Raw genomic sequence first — 13978 nt, forward strand, 5'->3', positions numbered from 1 at the left:
TTTACTTAATTTGTAGTATTTTCGAAAGTTATGAGTTAGTATAAGTGGGAAAGTTTGAATTGGTTGACACTTTCATGGAATATAGACTCCCTTGAGAGGAAAACCTCTCTATAAGATTAAATTTCCATAAGAAATCATGTAGATTCACTTAAGTAAGGTAGAGTAACCCCCTCTTTAAAAAATAAAAACAACTTTTATTGATTCTTTGTGGATTTTGCATCATGTATCCTGATCCTATTTGTGTCCCCAACCTGTCATATTTGCTCATAATCCTTCTTCTTTTTTATTATATAGCTTTTAAGTTGCTGAGATTAGAGTGCAACTAAATATTATTTCTCCCCATCCCTGCCCTCCCTCTACATCATACCATGTACCACTTTCATGCCAGCTTTTTTTTTTAAATTCATGGCCTCTTTTTTCCATTTATTGTTACTTTGTGTGTGTGTATTCCTAAATACATAAATACAGTCCCAATAACGTTACCTGTGTTTACTGTGTGTGTGTATGTGTGTGTCTGTGTTTTCAGAGCATTGGCTATCCAATTGGTGTGCTGTTCCATAGAAAATACATTCTCCCACTCTCAACATTTCTTAGTTGCCTTAAGAACTTTGTCTAAGGTTGGGACCTCCTGAGATTTCCCCTTACCACATTAGCAGGTCTATTGGTGTGGTCTTTGCTCACATTATGTTTAGGTAGCCATGTTATTGAGACTTCATTGGTGTAACTTCTCTAACAGTTTAAGGAGACAAAGTCAAACAGCAAATTTCCTCTTTTTCTGCCTATTAGAATTGTTATACCCCCTCCTCCATAATAAAATGGCCAGTTATTAAAAAATGCAATAAAAAAGTAAAATATTCTTTTATGTATGACTTATTATTTAAAGTAAAATGTATACAACAGAGTACAATACCTTCAAGTCACACACACACACACACACACACACACACACATATATATATATATATATATATATATATATATATGAAGAAGAGCCTTTATCTGGTGACATGCTGCCAAAGAAATCATATAAATACTAGCCAGTGGTGCTGCAGGGCAGTGGTAATTCATGCCTTTAATACTTTAATTCCAGCACTTGAGATGCAGTACACAGAGAAACACTCTCTGGAAAAAAACAAAAACCAAGGAAGGAAAAAAGCAGAAAGAAACAAAAAGAAAAGAAAACATACAAACGCTCAGAAGGCCCATAAAAAGATGCACACTAAATATAAATAAAAGCCAAAGCCACAAGGAACTATCAACTCATACCTGTTAGAATGGCCATAACCAAAAAGACGGGAATTCACACGTGCTGCTGGCATTGGACGCACATCTCCGGTGACAGCAAAAATATTTGCCAGCAAGTTCTTTCTGGTAAGACCACTTAGATATTTCACAATGTTATGAAACTAATCCTTTGCATGCTTTTTTATAATCAACACACACACATATTGAATTCATATATATGAATTCAAACTCATGTGATGTGGGAGTGTCATATCAATCTGTTGTTTCATTGGTTAATTAATAAAGAAACCGCTTGGCCTGATAGGTTAGAACATAGGTGGGTGGAGTAAACAGAACAGAATGAAGGGAGGAAGAAGAAGTGAGCTCAGATGCCAAGCCTCTCCTCTCCAGGGCAGACACGATGAAGGTCCAACCCAGGATGGAAATAGGCTAGAATCTTCCTGGTAAGTGCACCTCGTGGTGCTACACATTATTAATAGAAATGGGCCAAGCAGTGTTTATATGAATACAGTTTGTGTGTTGTTATTTTGGGTAAAGCTAGCCGGTGGCTGGGGGCAGGGTGGCAGGAACGCAGCCCGCAGCTCCTTCAACACTCATGAGTTCATATTTTGGATAAATTCTGTTGGGCTATGGTAACAAGATGAAAATCCACATGTACTGGTCAAAAAGTTCAAGAATTTTTGAAAACAACAAGAAAATTCTTTAGACAACAGAAAATAAATTGAGCACCCTCCTACTAATGCATAAATGCCAAAAAAATTGAAATTGGTACGTCAAATCAAAGTTTATACTCTATCCTCATGGTGGTATTGCTCCCAATTGCCAAGATCTAAAACCAACTTAGCTATTCAACTAGTAAATGGATTTTAAAATGTGTAGAGTTATAATTTTTCTATAGTGCAACAAGTGTGTCTAGAATTGAACAACAGTGTGTCAGTGAACAACAACAACACATGATAGATTATAGGTAGATATTAAGTAGATAGATGATGATAGGAAGGTAGCTAGCTATTTGATAGATAAATATGTGGGTGGGCAGACAGACAGACAGATAGATGGATACATACAAACATACATGCATACATAGACAGACAGGTAGGTGGGTGGGTAGGTAGATGGAAAGACACATACACATATACATAGGTGATAATGATACACAGCATTTTTCAAAATTCAAATTTGCAGCTTTCTTGATAAAGAATTTTTATGTATAAAGAAAGGTAATTTTAACTTCATTTGGATACTGGAGCCCCTAAGAGTCTGATGGTTTTAGTGAAAAGGAGTCAATGTATTGACAACAAAGAGATAACGGATGCTGCTTTGCTAATAGGTCCATTAAACAAATGTAGTCATCCTGACAGAAATAATTTAACTAAAAGTTTTTACTCAGGGTAAAAGCATAAGTAGATCCATAGGTCTTCCAGGGTTAAACTTGTCATCAACATGAAATGGACAATCTCTTCCTTTGCATTGATAGTCCTCTAGCGCTTGTCACTCAATGGAAGAAGAGAGGCAAAGACAAAACATCCCATCTCACATGATTGAAAGACTGTCAGGGAGCCCTGTGGATTTCTTCTATTCTGCAGGCAGACTCTCTATTGAAAATTACTCTCTGTTGTATGAGGAGACGACTCTTGAAATGTAGTTCTTTATCAAATAAAGGATAATTTAAATGTTTATAAATTTAATAACAGCAATATCACTTTTGGGTATAGATCCAAAGGATGATCAACCATACCACAAGGACATGATGAACTATGTTCACAGCAGCATTGTTTGTCATAGCCAGAACCTGGAAACAACAGAAAAACCCCTTGACCAAAGAATGGATAAGGAAACTGTGGTGCATATACACAATGGAGTACTACACAGCAGAAAAAAATGACATCTGGAAATTTGCTGGGAAATGGATAGATCTAGAAAACATGAGTGAGGTAACCCAGACCCAGAAAGACAATTATATGTGTTTATTCATAAGTAGTTTTTAAATATAAAACAAAGAAAATCAGCCTACAAATCAAACCCAGGCAACAATGAGGAACCTAAGAGAGACAAACATAGATTTAATCATAGACAAACATAATCTACATGTGAAGTAGAAAAAGATAAAACCTCCTGAGTAAACTGGGAGCATGGTGAACATGGGAAAGGGATGAAGGAGAGGGGAGGGGGAGGGGAGTGGAGAAAAATATGTAGCTCAATAAAATCAATAAAATAATTATAGATCAGATGATTTTACCATTTTTCTACATAGGACTTAAAATTTGTCAGGTATTTTAACTACTAACTTATTAAACTGATGGCGTGATCTCATGGAGACAGTAAAACAATTGGTCAAATGAAGTCAACATGAAAGCTTTTCATTATATTGTACATCTTTAACACTCCACTATGAACAATTTTCTATATATGAAATATATAAGTAAATAATAAAATTATTTATTCTGAAATTCCAGAATTAATCATTGTCTCAAGTCACCCCAGACACACAGAAAGCTAAGTACAGACAACAACCTTCTAGAAAGCTAGCTACAGTTCCAGGTTTTACTATAGATTCTTTGCCACTATTAGAGATACTGTCATTTTTAAAATTTCAATAGCACAAAAACTAAGAACATCAATCAATAAATGGGGCCCTAGAAAACTGAAAACTTCTGTAAGACAAGGGACAAAATGCCAATCTACAGAATGAGAAAAAATTTTCACCAACTCCACATCGAACTGAGGGTTATTATCCAATATTTATAGAAAAACTCAAGAAACTAGACATAAAAAATAATATAATTAAAAATGGGGCACAAATCTAAGCAGAGAATTTTCAATAAAGGAATCTTGAGCATAAAAAACTTAAAGAAATGTTCACTATTCTTAGCCATTTGAGAAATGCAAATCAAAATTACTTGGAGATTCCAACTTACACTTGTAAAAAAAAGACTAAAATTTTTATCATCTCATGCTTATGAAGATGTGGGACAGAAGGGACACTCCTCTATTGCTGGTGGGCATGCATATTTATACAGCCACTATAGAAATAAACATGGTATTTCCTCAGAAAATTTACCTCTCTACCTCAAGATCAGCTACACCACTTAGGACATATACCCAAAGGATGCTCCATTCTACTACAAGAGCACTTGCTCAAGTACGTTCATAATGGCATTACTCATAATAGTAAGAAATTGGAAACAACCTAGACTTGCCTCAAATAGACCTAATCTGCAGTCTGTCCTGCCTGCAAGATGTGCTGGGGTAATTGTAGATCTGTTCCTAGCCCTGTTGTCAGGAGAGAGGTGTAACCATCCGCCTATGGGAGCAGATGCAGGACCTTACGGCCAAATACTAGGTGGAGCGAGGAGAACTCCACAGAAGAGGAGAAGAAAGGATTGTAGGAGTCTGCCTTAGGGTTTCTGTTTCTGTGAAGAGACATTATTACCATGGCAATGCTTATAAAGAAAAAAAAACATTTAATTGGGGTGGTTTATATTTTCAGAGGTTTAGTCCATTATCATCATGATGAGATATGGTAAAGTGCAGGCAGACGTGGAACTAGAGAAGTAGCCAGGAGTCCTACATCTGGACTCACAGGCAACATGAAGTGATATGAATCACTGGGCATGTCTTGAGTATATATAAGACCTCAAAGCCCACCCGTACAGTGACACACTTCCTCCGACAACGCTGCATCTCCCAATAGAGTGACTCGAGGAGGGGGATATTTTCTTTCAAACCAACAAAGAGCCAGAGAAGTTAAGGATACCATGAGAACATGGCTTACAGAATCAACTAAGGAGGGCTCATAGGGGTTCACAGAAATATGAGCAGTGATCAGGGAGCCTGTATTGGTCTGAGCTGGGTTCTCTGCATATACAGTATGATTATATAGCTTGGTGTTCTTTTAGGACTCTTAGCAGTGGGAGCAGAGATTATCTCTGACTCTTTTGCCTGAGCATGGGGCTCCCTTTTTTCTCACTGGGTTTTCTTGCTCAGTCTTGATATGAGGGTTTGTGCCTAGTCTTATTGTAACTTGTTAGGCCATGTCAAGTTGGTATCTTTAGGAGGCCTGTGTTTCTTTCTGAAAAGCAAGAAGGAGTAGATCTGAGGGAGAGGGGACATGAGTCATGGAGCTGGGAGGGGTGTAGGGAGGGAAAGATGCAGTGTGGATGGATGTAAGGCAAGAGAGAAGAATTAAAAAAATGAGTCTGGGGTTTACGAGGAGTGGTGGTTGTAAATATTTGGTTAGTTTTCATACATTATTCACGTTCACCTCATATTTTCACTGTATTTCAAATTCAAATGAAAACTAAATAACTTTGAAACATATTAATTTCTTCCTGATATTTAGAAGGCAACATTTCAAAAAAGAAAAAAATTGCATGAAAACTGGTCTTCTCATTTAATTCAGAGCAAATTCAGATAACTCCTTAAGTGACCCGAATTGTTAGTTAGCAAGTTGATGAGTCAAGTGTACGGTACATGTTAAATGTATGAAGTCTACTTGGTAAGCATGATTCTTCTCATGCACAAGTGATTGCATAGGAATAATTCTTCAAAACCAGAAATAATACATTTTTGTGAGAAATAGTACTGTTCCTAGTTGAAATTTTATTTTAAAATATAGCCAATACAGGGAATTTGGGTTCAGACAAAGCTAAATGTTAGATTGAAAATAAAAAGTCTTGTTTCTAAAGAAGTAATGTGATCTACCAATATTATTTTAAATATCTTCTTAAGTGAGAAATTATAACTTATTTTCGTAATTTAAATCATTCAGTGCTACCTGTGAATGTGCTGTCAGAAATAGCAGGTGTGCCCAATATTTAACTTATATTTGTACACAATTTTTCAGTGTTATACTACCAATTGATTTAATCTCATTAAACTTTAAAAACTCTCTAAAAGTAGAAACCTTAATTAAAGACTCAAAGCACAGAACAGATACCCATTCAGAGTGAATCTCATCTAGAATTAATGGAAAAGCAGGGAAATTAGTCACCAAGAGGATTGTAACTTATTTAAAGATTTGTAAAATAGTATAATTACCTCATTTTCAACATGAATTTTCAACTCTGTAAAATAGAATTGTAATAATGAAAAGTCCAACACTTTTCTAAAACACTTTTTTGACTTCTACTCTTAAACTCACCTTATATCACATTTGGGGACATTCTTTAAATTATTAGACTCTAAGCCGGGTGGTGGTGGCGCACGCCTTTAATCCCAGCACTCGGGAGGCAGAGGCAGGCGGATCTCTGTGAGTTCGAGGCCAGCCTGGACTACAAGAGCTAGTTCCAGGACAGGAACCAAAAGCTACAGAGAAACCCTGTCTCGAAAATCCAAAAAAAAAATTATTAGACTCTATAAAATTAATATTTAAAAATAAGAAGATAAGTGCATTTCTATTATATATGTTGTATGCCAGCTTTACGGACAATTCTAACACATGAAAATAATAATTAAATTAGTCATTGTTCAATAACACAGTATATCCTGTGAGTCAAAATTAGTTAAGTGGGTAAGTTAAGGAGAGTTGATAGGGCATGGGGGTGGATGTGGAACCTTGTCAACCATCTGTACCAGTCCACATGTGCAGTTTAGGGAAAGTAACTTTTCTTGAACATATGAAGTCATACAGTCATGCCACAGGCATGCCACCATCACACCATGTCTTTTGGTGGTGTAAAACATTAAATTATCTAGCTCATATCCAGAGGGATGTTATTTTATTAATTATTATCATTTCAGAGTGAGGATTTCACAAAAAGAACATATCTATGCAACTCAGATTGAGCTGTTATAAAACCCAAAAGTGATGCGATTGAACAGTGAAGATCGAGTTGGGGGAATTGAGTTTGTCTTATGGGTCAGTTAAAAACCATAGATGCATGAACATAATCCATGAATATTATTTAGTCCAGTTGACAATACAAAATCTAGGCATCTCAGTATGTCAGGGAGGATGTTCCATTCCAAATCAATGACAAGCTCTTTGTTACACAGCTAAAATTGTTGCACTTGTTTAACTTGTATGTCAGTCAGCGAACACTGATGTGTGATTTCCTACACTAGTTGTGAGAAACAGAATTCTCATGTGAAGGGACTAAAGATCCCAGTCTGTCTAGAGACAAAGAGATTCTAGACAGAAACTTTAGACTGGTGAGAAAGGGTAACTATGCCCCGTGGACAAAGTGTTGGAGCCACGGTTACCAGCTCAACAATCAGTTACTGATTGTAGACTCAAAACAAGACAGTAGGCTGGTACTCAGAGAATGAAGAACATGCTTCTACTTTATGTCCTCATTTCCCAGTATCAGGAAAGTTATAAGCTAACTCGTTTTCTTTGCTGTTGTTGTTTATAACAAAGCAAAGCTAAACAAAACAGAATCTCACTACCTAGCTCTGGGCAATCTCAAACTTGTGACAATCCTCCTGTCTCGGGTTTTCATTACTAGCGTCACAGATGAGCTACTCCACTTTGCTTGAGGAAAAACAATGCTTAAGACTCGCTATGGGTCATGCACTCTCTTTTTCTTATTAGATTTGTTTTAATGGCTCTAACAATTCTGTGACAGATTCTTGGTCAAGTTGTTTCCAGTAAAAGTCTTGATTTTGAAATAACTAAAACTGCCACACACACAAAGATGGTCCACAAACATTCTCCTCTTCTTTCTGAAGGTTTTACGATGCACTGTCATCATTAACCAGGCTTTTACTATTAAACTTTAGATGGCCAATTGAGACAAACAGTTCTGAGACACCCTTCCACCACTGACTAAGACCAGGGTGACAGGTGGTAGGGAGGATATTCATTTAGCTTGCTGGGCAGACTTGGTCACTTTGCCAGCTATGGGAGGATTCTTTTCCACAGCTTTGATGACATCCACAGCAACTGTCTGTCTCATGTCACGAGCAGTAAAATAAGCCTATGGAGAATAGCCAGAGAAACTCTCAACACACATGGGCTTGCCAGAGACTATATCAGCAATGGCTGCATCATCAGCTTTCAAATATTTGAGGCTAACTTCCAGCTTCTTACCAGAATAATGATCAATCTTTTCTTTAAGCTCAGCAAACTGGCATGCTATGTGAGCTGGAACAGCCCACTACAGGAGAATAGCCAGTACTAATTTAACCTGGATGGTTCAAGATAATCACCTGAGCAGTGATGCCAGCTGCTTGCATTAGTGGGCCAATTTTGCCATCACCAGCAACATTACTGTGTCTAACACCTTTGACAGATACATTCTTTACATCAAACCCACACCGTGCCCAGGAATATCGTCACTCCAAACTTCATGGTGCATTTCAATAGTCTTTAGTTCTTTTGTGACATTGAATGAAGCTAAGGAAAAGACTATGCCAGTGTTTAAAACAACAGTCTACACTCAGCCCACAGGAACAGTGCCAATACCGCCAACTTTGTAGACGTCCTGGAGAGACAGTTGAAGAGGCTTGCTGGTTGGACAAGTTGGGGGTAGGATACAATCCAAAACTTCCAATAGTGTGGTCCCACTGGCACTGACATCTTTGCTGGTGACTTTTAATTTCTCAAACCAAGGCCTATTCTCTCGTGGCTCCAGCCTGTTGTTCCCCTTCCAAACAGAACGAGGTACAAAGGCTACTGTGTCAGAGTTGTAGCTAATTCTCTTAATGTGTGTGCTAACATCCTTAACAATTTCCTTGTATCTCTTCAGGCTGTAGGGTAGCTCCGGGGAATCCACTTTGTTGATGCCAACAATTTGATGTTTCACACCCAGGGTGTAAGCCAGAAAGAAAGGCATGCTCACAGGTCTGCCCGTTCTTGGAGATACCAGCTTCAAATTCACCAACACTAGCACCAACAATCAGAACAGCACAGTCAGCATGAGATGACCCTGTAATCATGTTTTTGATAAAGTTTCTGTGTCCTGGGGCATTAATAATAGTCGCATAGTATTTGCTTGCTCAAATTTCCACAGGAAATGCCAATGGTGATTATTACACTCACATTCAGCTTGCAACTTGTTCAAGACCAAGGGAGACTTAAAGGAGCATATGAACAACCTCCTTTTCAAACTTTTTGATGGTTTAGTTCTCGATTCCTCCACATTTGTAGATCAGGTAGCTGATGGTGGTGAACTTGCCTAGTTCTATTGTTCAATGGCAACAATGTTGATATGAGTCTTCCTCTCCCATTTTGGCTTTGAACTAGCAGGTGTTTTCACATCTGTGTGCTGGGGCAAACACATTGCAAAAAATCACTCTTTGCTAGTCATTTACTGTGTGATTATCTTTTATGCTCAAATAACCCTGTGATATTGGTATATTATTATTAGCATTCCCATTTTGTAGGAACGTGCAAAAACACAGAGATGAAATCATTCAAGACACAGAGAAAATAGATGAAAGAATGAGTTTTCTTCCAAGCATAGTAGCTATTGAATCTCTGCCTTTAGTCACCTAGCTTTGCTGTTCATGTGTAAACTAAAATGTCAGTTGGGTCCACATTTGAAAACTGGCTAAGATGTTGAACATTTGCTGGGGGGCGGGGGGGAGAGAAGTGATTATTGCTCTGTATTTTTTTTAACATGCCTTCTCCTTACTGGTTTCCTTTCTCTTATCCCTTTTGATAGTGCCTTCCCCTTGCACCTCCCATTTCTTTAACTTGGGGGTATTGACAGGGCTTCTTCACCACATGTCTATTTTTCTTAATCGAGTTGTCAAGAAGCAGAAATCAAGATGGCACTTCACCATGTTCTTGTGTGAAAGTTTTGGGGGAAATCTACTGCCATGTACATCCAGGTGCTGGCAAATCCAACGGCACACCCACTGCAGGGTTGTCCCTTCGGTCTCGCTAGCTGTCAGCAAAGATTTACACACTGTCTTCATTGTTTATCCCTCTATAGCAAAAGTCAAATAGATGAGATCTTCCTTACACACAGTTTTCTCATTCTTTGAATCTCTGATTTTTCTACCTCAACCTCTGGAGCAAAATTTGTGACTCTCAGTGCTGTCAAATTAGCATTTTCAGAGTGTCCCTGTCTCGGTATCAATGAAACGATTATGAATAACTCAGGCATCGGATCTGATCGCATGCCCAGAAAGGAGGTAGACTGTGTAGAAAAGGGAAGGGATGACTGAGCTCATCTAAAATTTTGCTGACCAAACAGGTGAAACATTAAGACACACTGACATTAAACATAATTATCTTAGATGACTGTGCATCCTTCATGTTGAATTGTTTACATTTTAACTGAATATTACACCAGTAGAGAAAAGTTAGATGGCTATATGATAAGGTACACACACACACACAAATACACACACACACACACACACACACACACACACACAGAGAGAGAGAGAGAGAGAGAGAGAGAGAGAGAGAGAGAGAGAGATACACCCTTTTTTGAGCACGTTAGGAAAAGTACTCTAAGGAAAAAAGATGAAAAATATAAATATGAAAAGTTATGAAAGATCTAAATTAATGTGGAATAATATAAACTCAAAAGCAGTCAGAATTTCAGGAAGGGAGTTGGCAAACTGAATAATGTTTCAGCTGTTTATTAGAAATGCACGGTTGATTTTGGACGAAGAAACCTTTGTAAGGTTAGCGGGGGTAAGAGCAGCTTGTAGAGGACCAAGTAGTGACAGAGGAAAGAATCAGGAAGTATTAAGTCATTTTATGATATGATTAGTGGCACAGAGAAAGGGATGTCTGAGCCAGGTTTTCTTTTGTGACTTATGTAAAACATCAGTGTTAAGATGAAATAAAGAAGAAAAGATTGTGAGTTGACAAGAGAAGCCAAAGCCATATGTCAAATGACATATTTTCGTGAAGAAATACTGGCTTAGAAGAGAAAGCATTTGTTTAATCACATTATCCCATGAATGATGACATAGGGCAAAAGATAAAGGGCTAAAAATGACATCTGCATTCCCTTGCTTGACTTTTTTTCCCTTTTGTTGTATTTCATCTTCTTAAGCAAAGGCAATTCCTGGCAAACACTCTCCATAAAAATTTGGAATAATAGGTAGATGCTTTCATGACAGAGTGTTTGGGGGCGTTCGTGGGTGAGACAGAGGGAATACTTCATCACCTGGAAGTGATCGGTGCTAGCATCCTTCTTGTCTGTCTTGCAGACATTCATGCATTAGTCATTCATCCCATCAGAGCAGGAGGTCACCATGATGACACAACAAAAGCCACTCCATCTTTCAATTCCATCTCAGAGGAATTCTTCAGGCCAATGGAAGAGAAATATTTTCGAGTGTATTCATTCCCACCCTCTTGGCAAGCTCTGAGGTGTCCTGAGAGCAGCACCAAAAATTCCGATACAGAATGTGTAATTTTAATTTCTTCTAGGCAGTGTAAAACAAAGAGGTCATCCATGACAATATTACATTAAGAGAAGCACTACATCACTACAAAACGACAGAGTGTTCCAACATTTCTAAGCCTGCAAACAAGCATACAAGGTATGTTTGTGAAACCAGAGAAGCAGAAAGCACTTCATGATCTGAAACTCAGCTCCTAACACCTCACCATCTATTTCTCTGTGCCAGTTTATTTCACATTGTCTTAAAATTTTTGTTGAGTTTTTCATGTTTGTCTCAATTACTTCTCTAAATGTTTTATACTAGGGATGTTATAAGGTTTATTGACTTCATGATTGCTTGCACTCTACATCTGGGCATTTGGTTTCATTTAAAATGCATTTGAATGATCAATACATGGTCAGTGTATTGTAATTTATAAATGTCTATGCCAAGCAAAGAACCATTTAGCAACAAAGGCTAAAAGACTACAAAAAAAAAACACGTATAATTGATTTCCTTTAGCCAGGTTCGGTGGTAATTGTTGATTCTCAAAAAATGAAAAGATCAGCACTCACTAAAACTAAGGAACAAATAACTTCCAAAATTCTTGGAGGAATTCTACATAATAAGAAAGAAATCCAGTACCATTCTGGCACCTCTTCAAATTAAGTCAGCAATGAGGTAATACTGAGAACAACCAAAGATTAAATGTCATTGGAAGCTTTAGCATTTCTCAGGATGTCCAATCTTCGACTTCACTATGTAAGTTTTTCATTTTTGGGAACTACACAGTTATGTTGAAACATAATGTAAAACTGCAAAAACAACATGTCAATGTTTGAAATATATTTAAAAAATGAGCTTGTGTTCTTCTGAACTCAGCATTCTAGCCACAGGTGGCCTGACTGTAGTTTTATTTGCCTTTCAGAGTCACACCAGGTACTGCTTCAGTCAGGTTGTTGCTGCCTTTAGTGGCCTGACTGAATCAGGTGCAGTTTGCCATCTGCATTTGCTGACTGATGCAATGGTCTTCTCTAGCATCCCACTAAACCTGAAGTATGTGGATCCACTGAAAAAGACTTGGGTGCCCGTGATTTAAGGCACGCATCTTCCCTCCAGAGCATCTTCCAAGCTTTGAATGCAAGACATGAATATTAATATATTAAACTGATTAAGCATTTTTTACTTTTCATATGTCTTAACTGAAATCAGATAAAATGCAAATGTCACTTTTTTTGAGAAAACACTGCCTTATATTGTTTTCAGGTCCATTTAGGGGATCCTGAGAACAAATAGGCCCCAATTTTAGTACTGGCTCTTTCTTGTCCCCTAGACCTATTTAATTTGACTAAGCTCTTCAAAAATAAACAGAAGCTCAGAGTTCCATTTTAGATGTTGATTCTCTTCCCTTTGCTAATGCATTTGGAATGTGATGTTTTTCTAATAAATAATTTTATATGAGCATGCATTCCATTCTGTGTTCTTAATCTTGGGGATGGTACTCCCTCAATAACATGAAATCCCACTATTTTTTTATGTCATTAGTATCAGGTCTCTCTAAATTGGTGCATCTATCAAGGATAAAGAACGAAAAAGAAACCACTGAGTATTTTAAGCAGGAAGACATTTGATACAGAAAGTTAAGCACTTAGGGACCCATTATAAGTGCTCAAAGTGCTAGTTGGTAGAAGGCATTGGGCTTCCTGGACCATCTCCATGAATAATACAGCTCTGAGCTGTCTCCCAGAAGAAGAACTGCTAGCAGGCCTATCCTTAAAGCAACACACTACCACAGTTTATACAAACATAAATTTGAAGAAAAGAAATGGGAATAAACATGCAGAAAAATGCTCCACCACTCTACGGCTAGCCTGTAGTCATATACAAGAACACCCAAAAATCAGCAGTGCTTCGGTATTCCTATTAAATATATCTAATCAGCAAAACAAATTCTGCATCAATGGCCACGAAGGTACTCTAGCAAATCTTTATTGTTTCAACCTCGTCAATTAGGACAAAATGGAGATTTAAAGTCACTTCCCTAAGAAAATAGTGCTCATGAATATTATAGAGTAACTCAACACCAACCTACATGAAATCAATTAAATATATTAGCTGTGAAAATCTATAAATCTGTTCTCTATCCATGATAGTAGCTCTCATGAAACAAACAAAGCAGAATCATATCAGGTGATCAAATGGAAGTATTCTTTGTGGTCTTATATCTGATGGAAGATTAAAAATCTTGTCCATTTTCATCTACAAAAACCCAGAGAAGCAACTCTTGCTAAAACTTTCTGTTCGTATTTGTACTACCAAGCACTAAAGTTTGGTCTTGACTCTGTCACATTAATTATGCTAGGTTGACTTGACGCTTTACTGTCTTTCACATGATTGATTTCACAGGACTGTGTCCATTAAACCACAGGCAAAGAAG

The 13978-nt window shown here is 37.5% G+C and overlaps 1 pseudogene; it reads right to left on the reverse strand.

The window, feature by feature from the left end:
• Positions 1 to 8048: 8048 nt before the first annotated feature.
• On the reverse strand, positions 8049 to 9470 carry LOC142839839 (elongation factor 1-alpha 1 pseudogene; annotated as a pseudogene).
• Between the last annotated feature and the right edge of the window lie 4508 nt (positions 9471 to 13978).

Source organism: Microtus pennsylvanicus, chromosome 22 (assembly GCF_037038515.1).
Source record: "Microtus pennsylvanicus isolate mMicPen1 chromosome 22, mMicPen1.hap1, whole genome shotgun sequence".
NCBI lineage: Eukaryota > Metazoa > Chordata > Mammalia > Rodentia > Cricetidae > Microtus > Microtus pennsylvanicus.